General features: G+C 37.0%; 1 protein-coding gene and 1 pseudogene across 3 annotated transcripts in view; both read left to right on the plus strand.

The window, feature by feature from the left end:
* Nucleotides 1–26501, plus strand: part of UMAD1 (UBAP1-MVB12-associated (UMA) domain containing 1) — a 252524-nt gene that overhangs the window by 90464 nt on the left and 135559 nt on the right. The window lies entirely within an intron of this gene.
* Nucleotides 10794–19363, plus strand: LOC101281798 (protein transport protein Sec61 subunit alpha-like; annotated as a pseudogene).

Here is a 26501-nt window from a genome sequence, read left to right on the forward strand (position 1 = left end):
GCTCACAGAGCCGGTCACTTTCCATTCCCCGGTGGTAGGAAACAAGCTGAAAACAACTGGGGTGGCTGGAGGTCATCGGGACTCTGGTTTCCCCACAGACCCTACTGCTTGTCCAGCCACGGTAGCTGCCTCACTCCATGAGGGTGTTCCTTTCCTTGGATTGGGTCGCATCCCTGCCCCCCAGCTTTTCTAAAGCTACATTTTGAGACTCCTGTCACTTTTGGAGAAAAAGGAGTTAAGATTACTATATGTATATATATAATTTTTATATGTTAATTTTGGGGGAACCCCATTGTCTATGAGTCAGACATCCAGAGTTGAATCTCAGCTCTGCTACTTGCCCGCTGGGACTGTGGTGAGTTAATTAACCTCTCTGGGCTTCAGTTACCTCAGCTGTGAAAGGATGATGATGACGTGGTGTCAGTAGGGCTGTTGAAATGTTTAGATTCAATACCTTATGTAAACTACTCAGCCCAGCACTGGGCACAGAATGGGTGCTCACTCAATAGCAGTTTCTCCTTCTCTCCAGCAGAATGCCAAGGTTTCTGCCCAAGCCCACTACGAGTTCTTAAATCTGGGCTTTGTTTTGTTTTGTCCGTCATTTAATCTCCAGAGCGAATAACGTTTAGTCATGTTGTAGGATCAGAAGCCTGGAGCAAACAAACTACTACCACAGTATAGATTTACAGATAAATCAGTAAGAAATACTCAGTGTTATTTGATTCATTTCACCTATGACAGTTTTATTTATTTATTTTTGATGACACACCAATGGTCATACTATTATTTTAATGTATACATTCAGATATGTAAAGTTTTAATTACCCTTATATTTTCATCTATCAGAAAGTAATTATTTTTGCTTTGTTGACTTATAAGTTTTTGCTGAATTGGTCTCTCTAAAGCTTGTCATATTGTCTCTTTGTATATAGTAACTTAAGAAAGAGTACAGAATGTGAGCAGGTAGCATAATTTTATAGTAGCCACATTTTAAGATAAAATGTAGAAACACCCTAATAATAAGGTTGGTACATTTGCTTCTTTTTAACTAATCCTGAATATTTTCTTTTTCTTGAAATGAGGTCTGTGTTTTTGGCTTTGCCTCTCATCTCTTTTGCGTGCGCTCAATAAACGTCTGTAGGTTTAACTTAGAACTCATCGTGGGGTTTAATCGAGGTTTTCCTTACTGAATGGTGTGTCGTGCTTGGTAGGGGCCTAGTCTGAGTAATCCTTTTGGCTAATTGGACCAAATAATTTCCTGCAAGTTATCTGTGGTGAATTACAGTAGGAGAGCCCATTGAAAACTGTCCACCCTAGTGACCAGGAGCTAGACCTCAGAGCTTATTAGACCTGAATCCAGCTCTGGTTCACATGACATTAATTAGTTGTTGGTCTAGGCAAGTCAATTACTATCTTTGTGCCTCAGTTTTCCTATCTGTAAAGTGGAATAATAATGCCTAATTTATCAGATTGTTGTAAAGATTAAATGAGACAGTATATGTCAAAAACTTAGCCCAACACTTACATATACTGAGTCTTTAAGAAACCATAGCCATTATTATGTGATGGAAAATCCAGTGTTAACAAAACTTCATCTTATTGGTCACCTTAAAGCAACAACATAACCCAGTTTTTCATGTTTTCAATTGACCTAATAGATTCTAAAGCCAGACTAATACAAAAATGTCTTTTTGATACATATAGGTTTATAGTTATTTGGATTGATAAAAGGGTCTGTAGAATGTTAAATAGTAGTTAGCTGTTGAAATAATTAATCCAGTTTCTTAAAGATGTTTAATATAGGACCAAAGCCTAGTATAGGCATTGGAAGAATTTAGTATACTTTTTGAAATTTTTCCAGTATTGGATCTGACTCACTGACTTGAAACAAACAAAACAGAAGCTTGTTCTCCCTGTGCCCTTAGTGCCAAGAAGTAAATCATTGCTATATTCATCAAGTCATAAAGCTTAAATCGTCTCTGAGTTGGACACCTCAGGGTAGTATTTGATGCTAACTACTGATTCAACCAGGGCCTGGTGATATTTAATGGACTGTTGTTCAAGGTCAATTGACACTAGGTGCTGCATCAATATTAAGGTATTGCACAACAATATGGATGTATAAAAACTTCCATTAAGCAATGAATACAAATGAACTTTTTTTGTCCTTGTAACCAAATATGCTGTGGTTTACGGTTATGTAACCACATGCTCTGCATCAAGAAAATTTCCTTGCTTTAGCTTCACCAATAATTTGCCCTTTTTCTGAGCTCCTCTTAGGGCTGTGGCTCCTTAGTCACAAAGCACACAGGCATTTCTTTATGTGTTTTTCCTGCTTTCCTATTTTCTGCAGGCCAGAACCCCTGGCTCTTATCCACTCTGGGGTGGTGCTAATGCTCAAAAATGGCACTGTCTTTGCACTTGATGGTAAAGTGCCAGCATTTCTTGTACACCTGCTGTGTGCAGTTGCCTTGACATGACTCCACTTGGAATTAGATGGTAGCTGCCAAAGGTCAAGCCATTGGCTTCAAGGTCAACATTCCCAGGTGAGATAGAGAACAGGGAAAGGAAATAAAAAGGAGGAGACAGGGTATAGGGAATGAAATCTTGTTGTTTGAATTTCTGAAAGAACTGGCAGAAATTTTAGGGAAAAGGGTAAGAAATTATTTTTACTTCTCAGCACCAGTATTCAGGTACAATATCTGAACAAATTATAAACTTTTAAAATAAATAAAATATTGCTTAACTGTTACATAAGTATTCCTTAAGTAGCTTGGATTAATGCATTTTTAAAGTAGAAAGTTAGCATAGTTTGTTACAATATCAGAGTTTTAATTTGACACACCACAGGTGAGACCCTATAAATACTTAGTAATGAACTGCTGTCGCATCAGACATTTAAGGTTTAATCACGTAGTCAATTTATATCTCACCGTCATTACCTTGCCTGGTCCCTGTGACATTCACCATATTGTCAGTAAGCTGCTGTAACCTCAAGTGAGATTTGGCATTTTTCCCCATTCCTAACACCTGCCCTTTCATGTAGTGCTCCAAAAAATGAGATAGTTCTTTGTAGCACACATCAGTAGCTCAACAAGTGTTTCTTTGAAGCAACTGATTATTTACTCTTGTGCCATATGGTTTGACCTCGGCACATTTGCTGTCTAAAAACAGAAGTATTTTCAAAACTTAGATTCCTCAAGATCAGTTTTGTCAAGGAAGCTGACTGGTGTTCCTAATAACAGCAAGTCAAGCAGTACCTTTAGAAAATCGGAATATTTACATTAGGATCAAAAGCTAGTTTTTCTTAAAATTTATATGTAAAAAAGAAAAACTGTGAGGCTGTACTAATCAAGGTATTTCATGATCTTCAGAGAAACCGTAGGATTTTAAAATTGCCACTTTGGATTGATGATGAATTCATGAAGAGTAGAAGAAATGACCCAGCTTGCCAGTGGTTGGTTGGAGAAACTTATAAAGATGTTCAGATTCTACATATATGTCTATACACAGGGGAGCCCAGAAGGTTAGCCAGGACTTGCCCAAAGAGAAATCTGAGTAAACTTGATAGTTCCTGTGTCAATGAGGAAAATAGAAAGGCAGCTTAAATAAGTCAAGACTGTTTAGCATCTAATTATTATGCAGTGAACCCCCTTCTTTCCCTTGATTGTTAAAAATTCTTGAAACCCTGGAATTGCTCCTACGTTCAAGGCATGAGGCAGATTTGAAATTCTGCTAACACTTTCATTCGAGAACTGGCCAGTAGCAACTTTTTAATAGGAAGCAAAGAATTCTGGTGTTTGGTCCAGACCTGTATTTTTTGCATTCACCTCAAAGGAAGGTTTGTGAGAATTTATGACTATTGTTTGTAATAACAACCTTTAAAAGTCAGCTATTCTCTATCCCCACCCAAATATATTTGCAAGATTACTTTTAAGTCCATAAAATCTATAAAAATCACCCAAATTCTCCTTCAAACTATTAAAATTTAGTTTTACACTGATTCTTACAAGATTGATGTTTTCTCTCCACAGCTTAGAATAATATTTTATTTGTCTTAAATTATTTCAAAATTTAAGTTGGTATTGCCTTTGTTGTAGAAATCTTAAATTCTAGAATTTTGAAATTTGGCAAACAAGTTCAAGTAGGATATACCTTTCGTAACAGTTCATAACACTATGCAGTCTTATAATCTGCCTTTTACATTGCCTTTTCCATCCTGAAGTGTCATAACACTTTTTACAGTTTACTACATGTAGCAGTCAACAGATTCCTTAATCATTTTAGTATCTTTGAACTTTATCCAGCATCCATTTATGTCTTGACACGTAGCTACCAGAATTAAAGACTGTTTGAGAGCAGAAATTAAAGTCTTCCTCAGCTAATGTTGAAATCAGGAATTCATTGTTTCTCCAAATCCTTTAAACCCTGACTTTTAGTTATGAATTTTTTTTTTTTTTTGCACTCCACTCATTTGATGGAAACATTAATTAAGGTAATAGCATGGCAGCATTTCCCAGTGCCACTGTGAGTCCCTGAGCAGTGGTGCGCATTACATTAACTTCTTCAGATTATAAAGCCCCTATTTTGCACCGTGAAGCGGTAATTTCAGGGAATAGCGCTTAATGAAGTTCCCCCAGGTGTTGAACTTACTAGAGGAATTTTGAATTCCTCTTTTAAGTGCAAGGAAAAATAAAGTAGGAGGTTTGGTTTGTTTTCGTTTTTGTTTTTAACAGATTTTTAATGCAACGGATTAAAACAATTAGAACTATACTTCAATTTAAAAATAAATAAAAAACACATTAGAATGACAGTTCTGGTCCTCTCTGCCTATTGAGCCAACATTAACTTGAATAAACATGAAACCATTGGCTTGCTAAAAAGTAATTTTGGATTTTTCACTTAACTGCCATTGATGTGATAAGGACTGAGCAAAACATGCATATCTCTTCTGAAACTGGGACTACTAAGTATAAGACATTAAATCAACTTACTAAAAATTTAACACCTTTCTAAAGTGACAAAATTATTTTTTACTCCTAAATAAAATACTTTCTTTTTTATTGTAATACAATTAACCACTTTATAATTACAGTTTTATTGAAGAAATCCTTCTTACCACCTTCCTCTTAAAACTTACTATAGTGATAAAATGCTGCTGTTAAACCACTATGGACGTGCTCCAAATGACATGCTGCCTGCTCAGATGTCCATACGTTTGTTCTCTACACCTGTGTCTCAATTTCTGCTCTGCAAACTGGTTCATATGTACCATTTTGCTAGGTTCCACATATATGCGTTAATTTACGATATTTTGTTTTTCTCTTTATGACTTACTTCACTCTGTATGACAGTCTCTAGATCCATCCACGTCTCTACAAATGACCCAATTTCGTCCCTTTTTCTGGCTGAGTAATATTCCATTGTATATATGTACCACATCTTCTTCCATTCGTCTGTCAATGAGCATTTAGGTTGCTTCCATGACCTGGCTATCGTAAATAGTGCTGCAATGAACATTGGGGTGCATGTGCTTTTTAAATTATAGTTTTCTCTGGTATATGCCCAGTAGTAGGATTGCTGGGTCATATGGTAGTTCTAGTTTTAGTTTTCTAAGGAACCTTACTGTTCTCCATAGTGCCTGTATTAATTTACATTTCCACCAACAGTGCAAGATGGTTGCCTTTTCTCCATACCCTTTCCAGCATTTGTTGTTTGTAAATTTTCTGATGATGCCCATTCTAACTGATGTGAGGTGATACCTCACTGTAGTTTTGATTTGCATTTCTCTAATGATTAGTGATGTTGAGCAGCTTTTCATGTGCCTCTTGGGCATCTGTATGTCTTCTTTGGAGAAATGTCTATTTAGGTCTGCCCATTTTTGTATTGGGTTGTTTGTTTTTTTAATATTGAGCTGCATGAGCTGTTTATATATTTTGGAGATTAATCCTTTGTCCGTGGATTCGTTTGCAAATATTTTCTCCCATTCTGAGGGTTGTCTTTTGGTCTTATTTGTAGTTTCCTTTGCCATGCAAAAACTTTTAAGTTTCATTAGGTCCTATTCGTTTATTTTTGTTTTTATTTCCATTACTTTAGGAGGTGGATCAAAAAAGATCTTGCTGTGATTTATGTCAAAGAGTGTTCTTCCTATGTTTTCCTCTAAGAGTTTTATAGTGTCCAGTCTTACATTTAGTTCTCTAATCCATTTTGAGTTTATCTTTGTGTACGGTGTTAGGGAGTGATCTAATTTCATTCTTTTACATGTAGCTGTCCAGTTTTCCCAACACCACTTATTGAAGAGACTGTCTTTTCTCCATTGTATATCCTTGCCTCCTTTGTCATAGATAAGTTGACCATAAGTGTGTGGGTTTATCACTGGGCTTTCTATCCTGTTCCATTGATCTATATTTCCGTTTTTGTGCCAGTACCATATTGTCTTGATTACTGTAGGTTTTGTAGTATAGTCTGAAGTCTGGGAGTCTTATTCCTCCAGCTCTGTTTTCTTCCCTCAAGACCACTCTGACTATTCGGGGTCTTTTGTGTCTCCATACAAATTTTAAGATTTTTTGTTTTAGTTCTGTAAAAAATGCCATTGGTAGTTTGATAGGGATTGCATTGAATCTGTAGATTGCTTTGGGTAGTATAGTCATTTTCACAATATTGATTCTTCCAATCCAAGAACATGGTATATATCTCTCCATCTGTTTGTATCATCTTAAATTTCTTTCATCAGTGTCATAGTTTTCTGCATACAGGTCTTTTGTCTCCCAGGTAGGTTTATTCCTTGGTATTTTATGCTTTTTGTTGCAATGGTAAATGCGAATGTTTCCTTAATTTTTCTTTCAGATTTTTCATCATTAGTGTATAGGAGTGCAAGAGATTTCTGTGCATTAATTTTGTATCCTGCAACTTTACCAGATTCATTGATTAGCTCTAGTAGTTTTCTGGTGGCATCTTTAGGATTCTCTATGTATAGTGTCATGTCATCTGCAGACAGTGACAGTTTTACTTCTTCTTTTCCAATTTGTATTCCTTTTATTTCTTTTTCTTCTCTGATTGCCGTGGCTAGGACTTCCAACACTATGTTGAATAATACTGGTGAGAGTGGACAGCCTTGTCTTGTTCCTGATGTTAGAGGAAATGCTTTCAGTTTTTTACCATTGAGAATGATGTTTGCTGTGGGTTTGTTGTACATAGCCTTTATTATGTTGAGGTAGGCTCCCTCTGTGCCCATTTACTGGAGAGTTTTTATCATAAATGGATGTTGAATTTTGTCAAAAGCTTTTTCTGCATCTATTGAGATGATCATATGGTTTTCATTCTTCAATTTGTTAATACGGTGTATCACATTCTTTGATTTGCATATATTGAAGAATCCTTGCATCCTTGGAATAAATCCCAGTTGATCATGGCGTATGATCCTTTTAGTGTGTTGTTGGATTCTGTTTGCTAGTATTTTGCTGAGGATTTTTGCATCTCTATTCATAAGTGATATTTTTCTGTGATATTCTTCTTTAGAGTATCTTTGTCTGGTTTTGCTGTCAGGGTGATGGTGGCCTCATAGAATGAGTTTGGGAGTGTTCCTTCCTCTGCAATTTTTTGCAAGAGTTTGAGAAGGATGGGTGTTAGCTCTTCTCTGTATGCTTGATAGAAGTCACCTGTGAAGGCATCTGACCCTGGACTTTTGTTTGTTGGAAGATTTTTAATCACAGTTTAAATTTCATTACTTGTGATTGGTCTGTTCATATTTTCTATTTCTTCCTGGATCAGTCTTGGAAGGTTATACCTTTCTCAGAATTTGTCCATTTCTTCCAGGTTGTCCATTTTATTGGCATAGCGTTGCTTGTAGTAGTCTCTTAGGATGCTTTGTATTTCTGCGGTGTGTGTTGTAACTACTCCTTTTTCATTTCTACTCTTATTGGTTTGAGTCTTCTCCCTCTTTTTCTTGATGAGTCTGGCTAATGGTTTATCAATTTTGTTTATCTTCTCAAAGAACCAGCTTTTAGTTTTATTGATCTTTGCTATTGTTTTCTTTGTTTCTATTTCATTTATTTCTGCTCTGATCATTCTTTCTTTCTTTCTTTCTACTAACTTTGGGTTTTGTTTATTCTTCTTTCTCTAGTTCCTTTAGGTGTAAGGTTAGATTGTTAATTTGAGATGTTTTTTGTTTGTTGAGGTAGGATTGTATTACTATAAACTTCCTTCTTAGAACTGCTTTTGCTGCATCCCATAGGTTTTGGATCGTCATGTTTTCATTGTCATTTGTTGCTAGGTATTTTTTGATTTCCTCTTTGATTTCTTCAGTGATCTCTTGGTTATTTAATAATGTATTGTTTAGCCTCCATGTGTTTGTGTTTTTTACTTTTTTTTTTCCCTGTAATTGATTTCTAATCTCATAGAGTTGTGGTTAGAAAAGATGCTTGATATGATGTCAATCTCCTTAAATTTACTGAGCCTTGATTTGTGACCCAGTATGTGACCTATCCTGGAGAATATTCCATGTGCACTCGAGAAGAAAGTGTAATCTGCTGTTTTTGGATGGAATGTCCTATAAGTATCAATTAAATCTATCTGGTGTATTGTGTCATTTAAAGCTTGTGTTTCCTTATTCATTTTCTGTTCGGATGATCTGTCCATTGGTGTAGGTGAGGTGTTAAAGTCCCCCATTATTATTGTGTTACTGTTGATTTCTTCTTTTATAGCTGTTAGTAGTTGCGTTTTGTATTGAGGTGCTCCTATGGTGGGTGCATATATATTTATAATTGTTATATCTTCTTCTTGGATTGATCCCTTGATCATTGTGTAGTGTCCTTCCTTGTCTCTTGTAACAGGCTTTATTTTAAAGTCTATTTTATCTGATATGAGTATTGCTACCCCATCTTTCTTTTGATTTCCATTTGCATGGAATATCTTTTTCCATCCCCTCACTTTCAGTCTGTATGTGTCCCTAGGTCTGTAGTGGGTCTCTTGTAAGCAGCATATATATGGGTCTTGTTTTTGTATCCATTCAGCGAGCCTGTATCTTTTGGTTGGAGCATTTAATCCATTGACATTTAAGGTACTTATCGATATGTATGTTCCTATTACCATTTTCGTAATTGGTTTGGGTTTGTTTTTATAGGTCCTTTTCTTCTCTTGTGTTTCCCACTTAGAGAAGTTCCTTTAGCCTTTGTTGTAGAGCTGGTTTGGTGGTGCTGAATTCTCTTAGCTTTTGCTTTTCTGTAAAGCTTTTGATTTCTCCAGTGAATCTGAATGTGATCCTTGCCGGGTAGATAATCTTGGTTGTAGGTTCTTCCCTTTCATCAGTTTAAATATGTCCTGCCACTCGCTTCTGGCTTGTGGAGTTTCTGCTGAGAAATCAGCTGTTACCCTTATGGGGTTCCCTTGTATGTTATTTGTTGTTTTTCCCTTGCTGCTTTCAATAATTTCTGTCTTCAGTTTTTGCCAATTTGATTACTTTGTGTCTCGGTGTGTTTCTCCTTGGGTTTATCCTGTATGAGATCTCTGCGCTTCCTGGACTTGGGTTGCTATTTCCTTTCCCATGTTAGGGAAGTTTTCAAGTATAATCTCTTCAGATATTTTCTCGGGTCCTTTCTCTCTCTTTTCTCCTTCTAGGACCCCTATAATGTGAATGTTGTTGCGTTTAATGTTGTCCCAGAGGTCCTTAGGCTGTCTTCATTTCTTTTCATTCTTTTTCTTTATTTTGTTGTGCAGCAGGGAATTCCACCATTCTGTCTTCCAGGTCACTTATCCGTTCTTCTGCCTCAGGTATTCTGCTTTTGATTCCTTCTGGTGTATTTTTCATTTCAGTTATTGTATTGTTCATCTGTGTTTGTTTGTTCTTTAATTCTTCTAGGTCTTTGTTAAACATTTCTGGCATCTTCTTATTCTTTGCCTCCATTCTTTTTTTTTTTAACATCTTTATTAGAGTATAATTGCTTTACAATGGTGTGTTAGTTTCTGCTTTATAACAAAGTGAATCAGTTATACGTATGCATATGTCCCCATATCTCTTCCCTCTTGCGTCTCCCTCCCTCCCACCCTCCCTAACCCATCCCTCTAGGTGGTCACAAAGCACTGAGCTGATCTCCCTGTGCTATGTGGCTGCTTCCCACTAGGTATCTATTTTACGCTTGGTAGTGTATATGTGTCCATGCCACTCTCTCACTTTGTCCCAGCTTACCCTTCCCCCTCCCTGTATCCTCAAGTCCATTCTCTAGTAGGTCTGCGTATTTATTCCCGTCTGGCCCCTAGGTTCTTCATGACCCTTTTTTGGGTTTTTTTAGATTCCATATATACGTGTTAGCATACGGTATTTGTTTTTCTCTTTCTGACTTATTTCACTCTGTATGACAGTCTCTAGTTCCATCCACGTCACTACAAATAACTCAGTTTTGTTCCTTTTTATTGCTGAGTAATACTCCATTGTATATATGTGCCACATCTTCTTTATCCATTCATCTGTTAATGAACACTTAGGTTGCTTCCGTCTCCGGGCTATTGTAAATAGAGCTGCAATGAACATTTTGGTACATGACTCTTTTTGAATTATGGTTTTCTCAGGGCATATGCCCAGTAGTGGGATTGCTGGATCTTATGGTAATTCTATTTTTAGTTTTTTAAGGAACCTCCATACTGTTCTCCATAGTGGCTGTATCAATTTACATTCCCACCAACAGTGCAAGAGTGTTCCCTTTTCTCCACACCCTCTCCAGCATTTATTGTTTCTAGATTTTTTGATGATGGCTATTCTGACTGGTGTGAGATGATATCTCATTGTAGTTTTGATTTGCATTTCTCTAATGATTAGTGATGCTGAGCATCCTTTCATGTGTTTGTTGACAGTTTGTATATCTTCTTTGGAGAAATGTCTATTTAGGTCTTCTGCCCATTTTTTGATTGGGTTGTTTGTTTTTTGGATATTGAGCTGCATGAGCTGCCTGTAAATTTTGGAGATTAATCCTTTGTCAGTTGCTTCATTTGCAAATATTTTCTCCCATTCTGAGGGTTGTCTTTTGGTCTTGTTTAAGTTTTCCTTTGCTGTGCAAAGTTTTTAAGTTTCATTAGGTCCCATTTGTTTACTTTTGTTTTTATTTCCATTTCTCTAGGAGGTGGGTCAAAAAGGATCTTGCTGTGATTTATGTCCTAGAGTGTTCTGCCTATGTTTTCCTCTAAGAGTTTGATGGTGTCTGGCCTTACATTTAGGTCTTTAATCCATTTTGAGCTTATTTTTGTGTAATGTGTTAGGGAGTGTTCTAATTTCATTCTTTTACATGTAGCTGTCCAGTTTTCCCAGCACCACTTTTTCAATAGGCTGTCTTGTCTACACTATATATTCTTGCCTCCTTTATCAAAGATAAGGTGACCATATGTGCGTGGGCTTATCTCTGGGCTTTCTATCCTGTTCCATTGATCTATATTTCTTTTTTTTTGCCAGTACCATACTATCTTGATTACTGTAGCTTTGTAGTATAGTCTGAAGTCAGGGAACCTTTTTCCTCCAGCTCCGTTTTTCTTTCTCAAGAGTGCTTTGGCTATTCGGGGTCTTTTGTGTTTGCATACTAATTGTGAAATTTTTCGTTCTATCTCTGTGAAAAATGACGTTGGTAGGGTGATAGGGATTGCATTGAATCTTTAGATTGTTTTGGGTAGTATAGTCATTTTCACAGTGTTGATTTTTCCAATCCAAGGGCATGGTATATCTCTCCCCATCTATTTGTATCATCTTTAATTCCTTTCATTAGTTTCTTATAATGTTCTGCATACAGGTCTTTTTTTCCTTAGGTAGGTTTATTCCTAGATACTTTATTCTTTTTGTTGCAATGGTAAATGGGAGTGTTTTCTTAGTTTCACGTTCAGATTTTTCATCATTAGTGTATAGGAATGCAAGAGATTTCTGTGCATTAATTTTGTATCCTGCTACTTTGCTGAATTCATTGATTAGCTCTAGAAGTTTTCTGGTGTCATCTTTAGGATTGTCTACACATAGTATCATGTAATCTGCAAACAGTGACAGTTTTACTTGTTTTTTGATTTGGATTCCTTTTATTTCTTTTTCTTCTCTTATTGCTTTGGCTAAAACTTCCAAAACTATGTTGTATAATGGTGGTTAGAGTGGGCAACCTTGTCTTGTTCCTGATCTTGGCAGAAATGGTTTCAATTTTTCACCATTGAGGACAGTGTTGGCTGTGGGTTTGTCATATATGGCCTTTATTATGTTGAGGAAAGTTCCCTTTATGCCCACTTTCTGGAGGCTTTTTATCATTAATGGGTGTTGAATTTTGTCAAAAGCTTTCTTTGCATCTATTGAGATGATCATATGGCTTTTGTCCTTCAGTTTGTTAATATGGTGTATCACATTGTTTGATTTGCGTATATTGCAGAATCCTTGCATTCTTGGGATAAACCCCACTTGATCATGGTGTATGATCCTTTTAATGTGCTGTTGGATTCTGTTTGTTAGTATTTTGTTGAGGATTTTTGCATCTATGTTCATCAGTGATATTGACCTCTAGTTTTCTTTCTTTGTGACATCTTCGTCTGGTTTTGATATCAGGGTGATGGTGGCCTCGTAGAATGAGTTTCGGAGTGTTCCTCCCTCTGCTATATTTTGGGGGAGTTTGAGAAGGATAAGTGATACCTCTTCTCTCAATGGTTGATAGAATTCGCCTGTGAAGCCATCTGGTCCTGGGCCTTTGTTTGCTGGAAGATTTTTAATCACAGTTTCAATTTCAGTGCTTGTGATTGGTCTGTTCGTATTTCCTGTTTTCTTCCTGGTTCAGTCTCTGAAGGTTGTGCATTTCTAAGAATTTGTCCATTTCTTCCAGGTTGTCCATTTTATTGGCATATAGTTGCTTGTAGTAATCTCTCATGATCCTTTGTATTTCTGCAGTGTCAGTTGTTACTTCTCCTTTTTCATTTCTAATTCTATTGATTTGAGTCTTCTCCCTTTTTTTCTTGATGAGTCGGGCTAACGGTTTATCAATTTTGTTTATCTTCTCAAAGAACCAGCTTTTAATTTTATTGATCGTTGCTATCGTTTCCTTCATTATTTTCTTTGCCTCCATTCTTTTTCCGAGGTCCTGGATCATCTTCCCTAACATTATTCTGAATTGTTTTTCTGGAAGGTTGCCTATCTCCACTTCATTTAGTTGTTCTTCTGGTGATTTATCTTGTTTCTTCATCTGGTACATAGCCCTCTGCCTTTTCATCTTGTCTGTCTTTCTGTGAATGGGGTTTTTGTTCCACAGGCTGCAAGATTGTAGTTCTTCTTGCTTCTGCTGTCTGCCCTCTGGTTAATGAGGCTATTTACGAGGCTTGTGAAAGTTTCCTGATGGGAGGGACTGGTGGTGGGTAGAGCTGGCTGTCGCTTTGCTGGGCAGAGCTGGGTAAAACTTTAATCCACTTGTCTGGTGATTGGTGGGGCTGAGTTCCCTCCCTGATGGTTGTTTGGCCTGAGGTGACCCAACACTGGAGCCTATCCAGGCTCCTTGGTGGGGCTAATGGCTGACTCTGGCAGGGCCCACGCCAAGCACTACTTCCCAGAACTTCTGCTGCCAGTGTCCTTGTCTACACGGTGAGCCACAGCCACCCCAACCTCTGTAGGAGACCCTCCAACACTAGCAGGTAGGTCTAGTTCAGTCTCCTATGGGGTCAGTGCTCCTTCCCCTGGGTCCTGATGCGCACACTACTTTGTGTGTGCCCTCCGAGAGTGGAGTCTCTGATTCCCGCAGTCCTGTCAAAGTCCTGCAATCAAATCCCGCTAACCTTCAAAGTCTGATTCTCTAGGAATTCCTCCTACCATTGCCAGACCCCCAGATTGGGAAGCCTGGGGCTCAGAACCTTCACTGCAGTGGGTGGACTTCTGTGGTATAAGTGTTCTCCAGTTTGTGAGTCACCCATCCAGCGGTTATGAGATTTGATTTTATTTTGATTGCACCCCTCCTACCGTCTCATTGTGGCTTTTCCTTTGTATTTGGATGTGGGGTATCTTTTTTGGTGAATTACAGTAGCTTCCTGTCGATGATTGTTCAGCAGTTAGTTGTGATTCCGGTGCTCTCACAAGAGGGAGTGAGAGTATGTCCTTCTACTCTGCCATCTTGAGCCAATCTCCTGAACTCTTTACCCTTTAATCATATGTTTTCATGTCTGGAAAGCAACTTACAATGGTTGCTTTCAGGAACAACGTGTTGGTGGAGAAGGAAACTTTTTACTAATTGATTAATTCAGCAAATATTTATAAAGCACCCATTATGTGCCAGACACTATGTAAAATGTTGGCTATGCAGAGGTGACCAAGATGGACATGGTCCCTGTCTTCATGAATTTAACAACGTAGTGGAAGAGCCAGGCATTTAATATGCACATATGCATACACACACACATATGTATTTACTTACAAATTGTAATGAGTGATATGAAAGAAAAGGATGCTATGAGAGAGAATTCACAAGGGGGAACTAATTTAGGGTAGGAGGTGGCTCAGGAAGTGATATTTGTGCTGAAACTTGAACGATGAATCAGAGTTAGCTGGGCAAGAAGTGGAGGAAAGCGTTCCAGGTAGAGGAAACAGCATGTGCAAAAGCCCTGAGGCAGTAAGGATTCTGGCTTACTGGAAGAACTGAAAGAAGACCAGTATCACTGAAGTACAGAGGGGAGCAAAAACCTGGGATGAAATTGGATAGGAACAGGCAGGTCAGAATATACAAGGTTTGGCAGTTTGAATTTTGACCTGAAGTGCAAGGGGAAATTATTGAAGGAGTTTTAATCAGAGAAATGATAGTATCTGTTTTTTGTTTGTTTGTCTTAATTTAAAGACCTCACTGGTCTTTAAATTAAAGAGGAGAATCTGTAGGATATGGCCTAGAGCAATAATAAATAGTCCAGGCGAGAGGTAGTGGTCACTTGGACTAGAGTAGTGACAGTAGAAATGGAGAGAAGTGGGCACATTTAGAATGTATTTGGGGATATGGTGGTGGATTATATATGGGGGCAAGGAGGTTCCCTAGAATTAAATAAGTGTCTGATGGCATGAGCCATAGGGTGGAGGATATAGAAGTCTAGAGAAGGAACAGGTTTGGGGGGAACATCAAGAGTTCAGTTTTTAGACAAAGTAACTTTTATGTAGTAATGGAGGTTTTTTGTAGAGGTTTGGGCTTACAGTATAAATCTGGGGATTATCAGGGTGCAGATGGTATTTACATCTTTGTGAATGAATGTGATCACCTAGGGAGGGAATGTTGAGAAAGAGAGCCCAGGACCTGGCCCTAGGGAGCTCTAAAACCTAGACCTTGAGTAGAATAGGAGACGTTCACAGATGGACTGAGAAAGAACAGCCAGAGAGTCAAGAGGAAAGTACTGAGGAGAAGGGGTGTTGGGAAAGCTAAGAGAAAAGTGTTTCAGTAAGAATTAGACCCATTCTTGTGTAGTTGGAGTAAGCTTACATTACCTTTATAATTATATATGTATGTACATCTATATTTTTTTCCCTAAAAAATGCCTTTTTAATGTATTGGTGGGGCTGGCCGGAGCGTGTCGGGAGCAGGCACCGAGGCCCAAGCCGCGGGACCCTAGCGAAGGACGTGCCGAGGTCGCTGGGCCCCACCGGGTGGCCCTAGCTGCCGCCATGGGCATCACATTTTTAGAAGTTATCAAACCTTTCTGTGCAGTTCTACCAGAAATTCAGAAACCTGAAAGGCAAATCCAGTTTAGAGAGAGAAGGTACTGTGGACTGCTATAACTCTTTTCATCTTCTTAGTATGTTGTCAGATACCACTATTTGGAATCATGTCATCAGATTCTGCAGATCCTTTCTACTGGATGAGAGTTATTTTTGCATTCAACAGAGGAACTTTAATGGAATTGGGTATCTCCCCAGTTGTAACATCTGGTTTGATTATGCAGTTGTTAGCTGAAGCCAAAATCATTGAAGTTGGAGATATACCCAAAGACAGAGCCCTATTCAGTGGAGCCCCAAAACTATCTGGTATGATCATTACGATTGGGCAAGCCATTGTGTATGTCATGACGGACCTGTACGGGGATACCGCTGAAATGGGTGCTGGAATCTGTCTCCTTATCATCATTCAGTTGTTTGTTGCTGGTTTGATTGTGCTGCTGTTAGATGAGCTGCTACAGAAGGGTTACGACTTGGGGTCTGGGATTTCCCTCTTTATTGCCACCAACATCTGTGAAACCATTGTCTGGAAGGCCTTTAGTCCCACTACCATTAACAGTGGCAGAGGTACTGAGTTTGAGGGTGCAGTCATAGCTGTCTTTTATTTACTGGCCACCAGGACAGACACAGGTCAAGCTCTCACGGAGGCTTTCAGTCATCAGAATTTACCCAATCTCATGAACCTCATTGCTACAGTTTTCGTGTTTGCTGTTATATATTTTCAGGGATTTCGTGTGGATCTGCCCATTAAGTCGGCCCAGTACTGAGGGCAGTACAGCAGCTACCCCAAGCTCTTCTACACCTCCAACATCCCCATCATCCAAACTGTATGTTATTTCCCAGATGCTGTCAGTTCGATTTTTAGTAAATTTACCAGGACCATGGACTGATGTCAGTTGGGAAGGATCTGCTTGTTCTTACCCAGTGGGGGGCCTTTGTTACTACCTTTCTCCTCCTGAGTCCATGGGCGCCATATTTGAGGATCCTGTCCATGTGGTTGTTTATAGCATCTTCATGTTGGGATCATGTGCATTCTTTTCTAAGATGTGGATAGTGGTGTCTGGTTCCTCAGCCAAAGATGTAGCTGAACAGCTTAAAGAACAGCAAATCGTAATGAGAGGCCACAGGGATACCTCTATGGTTCATGAGCTTAATAGGTGCATCCCCATAGCAGCTGCGTTCGGCAACTTGTGCCTCGGCGCCCTGTCCGTGTTGGCTGACTTCCTCGGGGCCATCGGCTCAGGCACTGGAATTCTGCTTGCAGTCACTATTATTTATCAGTATTTTGAAGTATTTGTTAAAGAACAGGCTGAAGTTGGCGGGATGGGTGCTTTGTTTTTCTAAATGTTCCAGTATTTCTTTTTGTGTGTGTGAAAGGGAAAATATTTTGACACACTGTTTTTGTCAGATAATGCCGGCTCCCCTTTTCTCCTCTCACAGTTTGTTTTCAAGTGCTGACCGTCTCATTCCTGAAATGGGCACGGAGCTAAGCCTGTGTTCAGCATTACTACCAGCTGCCTTAACACTGAAGTTTACATTATTCATTAAAAAACGTACATGCAGTGTTGCCTGTGATGCTGGAAACCAATGTACCTGCCTTGCCATGTTCAGTTGTGACGGTGAGATGGTGACGTGGATCAGTTTTGCACACAACATTCAAGACACTCAATATTCCTCCCACTTGTTTAAAAATAAATGTAATTCAGATTGCCAAAAAAAAAGAGAAATGTATTGGTATCCAAAAAAGAAACCTCACTATAACTTATAAATGAAATTAACCAGTGAGATGACCTTGGAGGAGCTCTCTTTTGGAGTAATTTTTTTAAATGTACACCTATAAAAGACATGTTCAAATACATGTACAAGATACATACAGAGTGGGAAATATACAACATGCAGAATCCAAGTAGAAATTGTTTTTATAAAATTAGCATCCTGTTGTCCATGTATTATTACATGCCTCTGCTGGTTGGATTAATAGGACTTTAAGAAATATAAATGTTAAGGTTGAGTTTAATTTAGTTTTGATTTCTTGTTTGTTCTGATGTGTCAAACTTGGAAAAGTAGGGATTGCTCTGCCTAAGTATGATTTCCCCTTCGTAGCTGGGTAATATAGCTTTACCAGTCAGACTTCAGGAATATGTCTGGTATTCCCCGAGCCTTTATACAGTTGCAACAGCTGATGCTACTGAATTATTTTAGCAAATGATAGAATGTTTACTTGTAGAAGAAAGAATGGTGTAATGGAAAGAGCATGGACTTGGATTCAATTCTAGTTCGAATTCTTACTCCTGCACATTTGCACAGCCTACTTAATCTCTTCATCCTTAGTTTTCTCATGTATGAAGTGGCTATACATAATGAATACCTACTGCACAAAATTTTTGCGAGGACTAAATGAAATCAAGTATGTAAAATGCAGAAGAAAATGTCTTTCACAAAGTGTGCACTTAATAAATGTATTGGGGTTTTTTTGTTAAGTTTATAAAAAATATGGTTTCTGGAGTCTCCTGGCCCTGGCATCCAATGTGCATCAGTCATTATTTTTCTCATCTAAAAAGATTAACATTTATTTTTCATCACAGAAAATGAGATTTTCACCATGTATAATATTATTTATGTTTATAAATATAAAAAAATTTAAAAATCAAGGCATAACTCATATCAGTATTTGTTACTCTGTTTCTCAAGATGCCTTTTCTAAGTGACAACTTCTTAGAGGATTAATTCTTTTAATTAATGAGCCTAACATTTAGAACCAAAATTTTTAGGTAAAGTGATTTTCAGGATTGTCAAGTGAAAAGAATGTAAGTATGAGTAATCACAGATTTGAAATTCTGTATTCATTTATCTGAAATAAGCTTGATTGACGACAGAGTTACTATTGTTTGATGCTTTAATTTTTTTCATCTCCGATATTGATGTTTTATTTCATATAAAACGGCACTATGGTAGAACATTTGCTCTTCTTTCTGTCGTAATAGACTTGCTTTAAACTAAACCCATCAAAGTGCTATACATTCAAATGCAATCATGTTTAAGTAATAATTCTCAGTGTATTTGAAAAGACTTGCACAGAAATATTTATTGTAAAGCACATGGCTTTTACAGTGCGTGCACTAGGCTGTTTTTGCTTGGTCTGTATTTATGTCTGTGTATCTACATTCCTGTTGAAATCTGAAAGAGGTGCTGTATATTTAAGTATTCAGTTTAGTCACATCAATGTGCATTTCTGTTTAAGTATCTGTGTAGAATTGGATTAGAAGCAACACAATCAGATTTGGCTGGTGAGCCAAAATGAAATGTATATAAATTCACTTTTTTACAAATAAGTTGCTCTAAAATCAAAGTAGGAGAATAAATGTAGTGTGAAATGTTACGCAAAATACAGGCACAGCATAATTAGCAAAGGTTAGTAGAAATGCTATTTGTTAAAACCTGAAGTGTAACAGTCAGTTTCCTCATTACAGGAAATAGCAAAGCAGTTAACAAACATCATCTGTCAAAAACAGTGTTAAGGCAGGTTAAGAACCACAAATATACGAAGTTTATAAGTTGTAAAACTGAAATGGGAATGCATTTGATTTTAATATCTTTTACAAATTTTTTAAATGTTATACTGATTGATTTATTCAATAAAATTTCCAAAATCATGTTAATACTTCCTTTATCTATGGTCTGATAAAATATTTTAGATGTGGGATTTTCCTACTTTGGACAAAGTGCTTCTACTGAAGGAAGAATCTACTCATAATTAAAACTGGGGAAAGTAAGTTATTTTTTTCCATTCTGCACTTTCTTAAAATTATTGTGGTAAAATATATATAACATAAAAGTTTCCATTTTAACCATCTTAAATGTACAATTTAGTGGTATTAATTACATTTACAATGTTGTGAAACCATCACCACTGTCTATTTCCAAAACTCTTTCATCACCCTAAACAGAAACTATATTTTTAATAAAGTCTTTATTCAGATATAATTCATATACTATAACATTAACTTACTTAAAGTGTACAATTCAATGGCTTTTAACATATTCACAGAGTAGAGCACTCGTTGTGTAGTTTTACAGGCTACTGTAGAACCTTTTCATCACTTCAGAAAGAAACTCTGTACCCAGTAGCAGTTACTTTTCATTTTCCCCAAACTTTCTGACTCTATAGATTTCCATTTTCTGGACATTTCACATAGTGAAATCATACAATATATTTGATCTTTTCTGACTGGCTTATTTTACTTCTTTTGTGGCTGGGTCCTTTACTTCTTTTACTTTTCAAGGTTCATCCACATTGGAACATGTATTATTCCATTCTTTTTTATTGCCGAATAATATTCCATTGTATGGCTATACCATATTTTGTTTATTCATTCGTCAGTTAATAGACATTCAGATTATATCTACTTTTTGGCTAATATTAATAATGCTGCTGTGAATATTTGTGTACAGGTTTTTGAGTATATATGTTTTCGTTTCTCTTGGGTATATACCAAGGAGTGGAATTGCTGAGTCATATGGTAACTCTATGTTTAATCATTTGAAAAACTCCAGACTGTTTTGCAAAGGGACTGGCCCATTTTACAGTCCTAAGTGCAGTGTGTGCAAGTTCCAATTTCTCAATATCCTGGCCAATACTAATTGTTACTGTCTGTCTGTTTTTTCTTGTTTAATTAATTTTTATTGGAGTATACTTGCTTTACAGTGTTGTGTTAGTTTCTGCTGTACAGCAAAGTGAATCAGCTATACATATGCATATATCCCCTCTTTTTTGGATTTCCTTCCCGTTTAGGTCACCACAGAGCATCGAGTAGGGTTCCCTGTACTATACAGTAGGTTCTCAGTAGTTATCTATTTTATACATAATAGTGTATATATGTCAATCCCAATCTCCCAATTCATCCTGTCCCCCCTTCTCCCCCCGTTATCCATACATCCGTTCTCTATGTCTGTGTCTCTATTTCTGCTTTGCAAATAAGTTCATCTGTATCATTTTTCTAGATTCTACATATAAGCAATGTATACGATATTTGTTTTCCTCTTTCTGACTTACTTCACTCTGTATGACAGCCTCTAGGTCCATCCGCATCTCTACAAATGACCCAATTTTGTTCCTTTATATGGCTGAGTAATATTCTATTGTATATATGTACCACATCTTCTTTATGCATTCTTCTGTTGATGGACATTTAGGTTGCTTCCACGCCCTGGCGATTGTAAATAGTGCTGCAGTGAACATTGGGGTGCATGTATCTTTTTGAATTATGGTTTTCTCCGGGTATATGCCCAGGAGTGGAATTGCTGGATCATATGGTAGTTTTGTTTTTAGTTTAGTTTTTTTTTTTTTTTTTTTTTTGTGGTACACGGGCCTCTCACTGTTGTGGCCTCTCCCGTTGCAGAGCACAGGCTCCGGACGCGCAGGCTCAGCGGCCATGGCTCACGGGCCCAGCCGCTCTGTGGCATGTGGGATCTTCCCGGACCGGGGCACGAACCCGTGTCCCCTGCACCGGCAGGCGGACTCTCAACCACTGCGCCACCAGGGAAGCCCATTTTTAGTTTTTTAAGGAGCCTCCATACTGTTCTCCATAGTGGTTGTATCAATTTACATTCCCACCAACAGTTGTAGGAGTGTTCCCTTTTCTCCACACCCTCTCCAGCATTTATTGTTCATAGATTTTTTGATGGTGACCATTCTGACTGGTGTGAGGTGATACCTCACTGTAATTTTGTTTTGCATTTCTCTAATAATTAGTGATGTTGAGTATCTTTTCATGTGTTTGTTGGCCATCTGTATGTCTTCTTTGGAGAAATGTTTATTTAGGTCTTCTGCCCATTTTTGGATTGGGTTGTTTGTTTCTTTTTTGATATTGAGCTGCATGAGCTGCTTGTATATTTTGGAGATTAATCCCTTGTCAGTTGCTTCATTTGCAAATATTTTCTCCCATTCTGAGGGTTGTCTTTTCATCTTGTTTATTGTTTCCTTTGCTGTGCAAAAGCTTTTAAGTTTAATTAGGTCCCATTTGTTTATTTTTGTTTTTATTTTCATTACTCTAGGAGGTGGGTCAAAAAAGATCTTGCCTGTCTGTCTTTTTGATTGTAGTCATCCTAGTGGATATGGTGTAGTATCTTATTATGGCTTTGATTTGCATTTACCTGATGGCTAATGATTTGAGCATTTTTTCATGTGCTTTTTGGCCATTTGTATATTTTCATTGGACCGATGATTATTCAGATTTTTTCCTTATTTTTAACTTGGGTATTTATGTTTTTATTATTGAGTTATAAGAGTTCTTTATATATTCTAGATAAAAGTCTATCAGTATATGATTTGCAATTATTTTTTCCCATTCTGTAGGTTGTCTCATAAATCTTTCTTTTTGAGATTCTACTGCTTCTTCTTTCTGATTTCTAATTACATTGTGATGTTATTTTGAGAAATTCTGTTCTCCTTATGGGATGTACAGTGACAAACTGAGAAAGGTTATACTTTTATTACTCTGTGCCAAGAAAGTTCACTTTCTAATCCTGCACTCTGTGCTGTAGCATTCAGGAAGCATTTATTTTGGTCCCTGCTTATGTGCTGTACACTGGAACCAACCTCTGGGGGTATAAGGTGGAACTCATTCTTGGTAAGCCTACAGTCTAGTGGACAGGTCAGAAAAAGTTACGTTGTCAGGAAAAGCACTGTATCTTTACAAAGCAAGGAGAGTTTATTTTATTAGATTTATGATGTAAACTTACAAGTAGTGGAAGGAGACTTGAAAATCACTGAGTCTGTTTTACTTAATGATGTGTAAAACTAGTCTAGTGCAGTGATTTCCAACAAACGGTCTGTTTCCCCACATTTTCCACTGCCCCTCATCAGAGCTCCTGCTCAGTCTCTCTGAGCCCTGGAAGCTGATCATGCGGGCACATTATTTTTGTCATTTCCCAGGCTGTTATTCTCTCCTCTTACTCAAGTCTTATCTAGAATCCAAGGCCTGCCTTAAGGCCCCTCATGACTGGTACATTTATGATAACTGATGATCATTTCTTTCTCTGATTAGTATAGTACTTTCGAACTTTGTGTCTTAACTAATAGTCTCATGTTTGAATGCTTAGTTGCCCTCATAGCTTAATTGTACCATAGAGTTCAGACCATTTATTTCTTTGGGACACTACTCATGGAACCGGTTGGAATAAACATGATAAAAGCAAGAGTTTCTGTTCTAACTTGGTAAAATCATTTGGAAAAGTGATGGAGGGAAACATTCTCTGGGCAAAATCAGATAGCAGTGAGTTAGCATATGCATTAGTTGACATAGTTAATTAAACAAGCTGTTATGTTGAGTTGAAGGCAAGGAAAATATACAGTCAGTTATATTTGAGGCTATTTAGCATGTTTCTTTTTTCTACCCCCAGATTTTTCATGGGATATGCAGTTTTAGTAGGTTAACTTGGAGCTCTCATATGTTTAAAGTTTTCCATTTCGCACATGTTGTCTAAATATGTGCACATAGTTTTTGCTTTTGCTACCAGCCTAATAAAAGCCTCTTGTGAATGCTTATCACCTTGTAAAGTAGTTACCAGAGCTACAGTAAAATTTGCCTGCAAGTGAAAAGGCTTTGACTTCCCTAGAGGGAGAATAAAAAACATATGAGACAAATAGCAGCAACTGAAATTATCTGGTGTAGAAAGTGGCAGAATGCCAACCAAATGCTCGGTCCCTAAAATGTTTAAAATTTTTATCTCAGCTCACTAAAAAGACCACCTTGTTTAAAGAACTTCAAACACAAACTTGGAAATGTCTCATTATTTTGGTACAAGTTACACAAACAATCCCCTTTTTTTTATTGCTATCTTCAGGGATTAAGGTCCTGTAGATTTAAAAGAATTTTTTTAAGATGTTTATATCCCTTCTTAAAAATGGAGTGTTTGTATATGTGTGTTGTGTGTGCGTAAATTGTTACTGAAAGTTATTGCCATGTTTTTGATACTTCATATATCTAATTAGAAATGGTGTTGATTGTTCAGTAGGCAAAGTGGCCTTCAAGTGCATGGTGAGAAATAGTAATGAGATGCCTTCACTAGCCCGTAGGCCATGAGGACTCTTCCTAAATAATAGAGATGCAAGGGGTTGATAAATCCTACTATTGTCTTGGAGTTGCCTTGGGAGGATATTATGTACTGATGTTTTGATGTCTGTCCTAGGGCAGAGGACAACTCTAGCCTTGCTTTGCTCAGAAGTATTGAGATTTGTTTTGAAGTTATCATTTAGAAAAGTCACTCACCCTTTTTCCTTTATAACTCTTAAAATTCTTAGAAAAGTCCTAGTCCTAGAAAGCCCAGTTATTGTTTAATACATTTTATTTAATTAATAATCACTCTTATTTTTTCTACAATTATTAATACTGTTCCATTTGTTGAATACTTTGTCTTATAGAGCATTTCATACATGCTACTTTATTTGATCCTTTCAGAAATCCCTAGAACAAGGCAGAGCAAATGCCTTTTTCCTGGTTTATGGATGAGGAAAACTGAGGCTCAAAAATATCCAGTGACTTGGAAAGGTCACCAGGTAGTAGTAGATCATGGGGTTTTTTTCCACGGCTCTACAGTGTTACTCAGAAAGCTTCAAATCTTGGGTTATTGTGATACTTAGCAATTATGAAATATATTTTTGCTCAGAAATAAAAAAATTCTTTTAACCAATTGAAACTGCCAGAAAGGCTGCCAGGGTAGTAACTCAAAACAGAGTGGAGACCGAAGGTTTTGGTCCTTTCATGTGAAGCGCTGAGCCCACTAGGTCAAGGTTTTGAGAAATGGGAAATCTTCATTGTTGCTTCCTGAGTTTCTCTCTGAAACTGTTTCTCTCTATAACTGAAAATTCGGCTGTCATTATTTTCAGCTTAACAGGTAATTTTCCTTGAAGGAAAAGGAAAGTTTGCTGTGTTCTTGAAAGAAAGTACAGAAATTAAATCTGAATCATTAAATTATTAGAGAATGTGCTGTTTCTGGGCCCCAAAATAGGAAAACAAAGTATAATCATCTAATAAGTCATTATATGTTTTATTGTATGCATTATGTTTTATTTTATATATAAAATTAAATATTTTATTTATGTTTTATTATATACTTGTTTATGTCATAAGGTGAAACCAAATTCTGTTTCATGGATTAGAACATAATATAAATTCAGTACCTATTTGTAAAATACAGATTTATAGAAATATTATGGAACTAATGATGACATTTTGATATTGCTGCTGCTACAGAACTAGATGACCAGTCCCAGAATTGCAATATGAATTAATCACTCAATCTCGTTAGAGCTGCTGTAAATTTTTTTAAAGGGAGCAGGTGAGATAGGACTTATCTTTGCCTTGGATTTATATTTATAGCAAAGTAATCAGCATTGTGCTGTGGCGGTATATTAATAATAAAATCATAATGCTGATGCACCTATTTACCAAAGTTTGTGAAATATATTTTACCTTTTCATAGCTGTTCAAATGCTATATATCATGTTGCTCTTCTGAAAATGGTAGTACATTTTAATATATGTTTTTAAAAATTATTTTTAAAATTAAAAATTTAGGGAGAAGAATTATAATATTTATTAGTACAATAATACTTTGGGATTTAGCTCTGTCAGCCTAGAACCAGGCATGGCCATCAATGAATCTAACATCCAACTTCCTACACTCCAGATACCCCTTTGCATCCCATTTTATCACTGTGCTAGAGACGTCCCATCATACGAGATTTTCCTCCATCCTTGGCTCCTCTTAAGTCAGTGTGATTACATTAATTTCTATATTTGCTTTTTTTTATTTGTTTTTCAAAAATTTCCCTTGCTAGCGCTTCTGAAAGTTCTAGCCTATAGCCTTTCCATTTTTGGTGTTGGTATTTTATAATAGATTTGAAGAAAAACTGTGTGGGATTCCAAGGAAAATATCTATCAATTACCTTTTTTTGAAGTTAAAGTGAATGCTGTAACAATTCCACAATAAATACAGTGAGATTTAATGTGTTAAATGAATTTAAATTGTTTTGACAATTTTTCCTGAAGGACTCTTTTCTGAGTTTTTATAATCTCACTTAAGTAAGAATATAAGGTGGTTTAATTACTTTCTAGCAGCACACACTCTAACAGCCAACATTCCAGGTTAAAGCTATGTGTCTTCTTTGGGTTTGAACTGTTTCCATTTAATCCAAGGGAAAATATTTGAGGGACATTAGTTGATGCATTTTCCAGAAATGGAAGTCGGTAAGTATTTTTTTCATAGCTTATAGAATATTTAGCAATTCGAGCCTTTAATATTTAATTTTGTAACATTCTCAGTACTGGCAGCAAAGGCTTCCTCCAGAAGTAGTGAGAAATTATGTGAATTCCCTTCTTGGTATGTTTAGGAGGGCAAGTCATAAATCTTTAGCCTCATATTTTTCTAAAATAAAACCAGGCGTATATCTGCGCTGATCTAATATGCAGATGTAATGAAAATATTCACAGAGTAGTATATGTTAAGATTTTGAAAGTTCTCACAAAAGGTGGCATAAACTGAAACTGTTATTATGCAGAAATCTAAGCTGTAATTATTCTTTTCTGTGATAGTTTATCTAAGTTCTGTAAAAACTTTAATAACGTTAAGTACTAATGAAAGGACCTTGTGTGTCACATTTGCATTCATAAATATCCATGAAGGATCTCTTTCACCAATGTTATTCAATCTTAGTCCAGGACAAGGTCAGACATTGATTATGTTTGACAGTTTTAACAAAAGTGAATAGGGAAGATAGATTTTCTTAATTATATTCCTAGAATGGTGAGGGGCAACGATCTTTA

This window comes from Orcinus orca, chromosome 9, assembly GCF_937001465.1.
Source record: "Orcinus orca chromosome 9, mOrcOrc1.1, whole genome shotgun sequence".
Lineage (NCBI taxonomy): Eukaryota > Metazoa > Chordata > Mammalia > Artiodactyla > Delphinidae > Orcinus > Orcinus orca.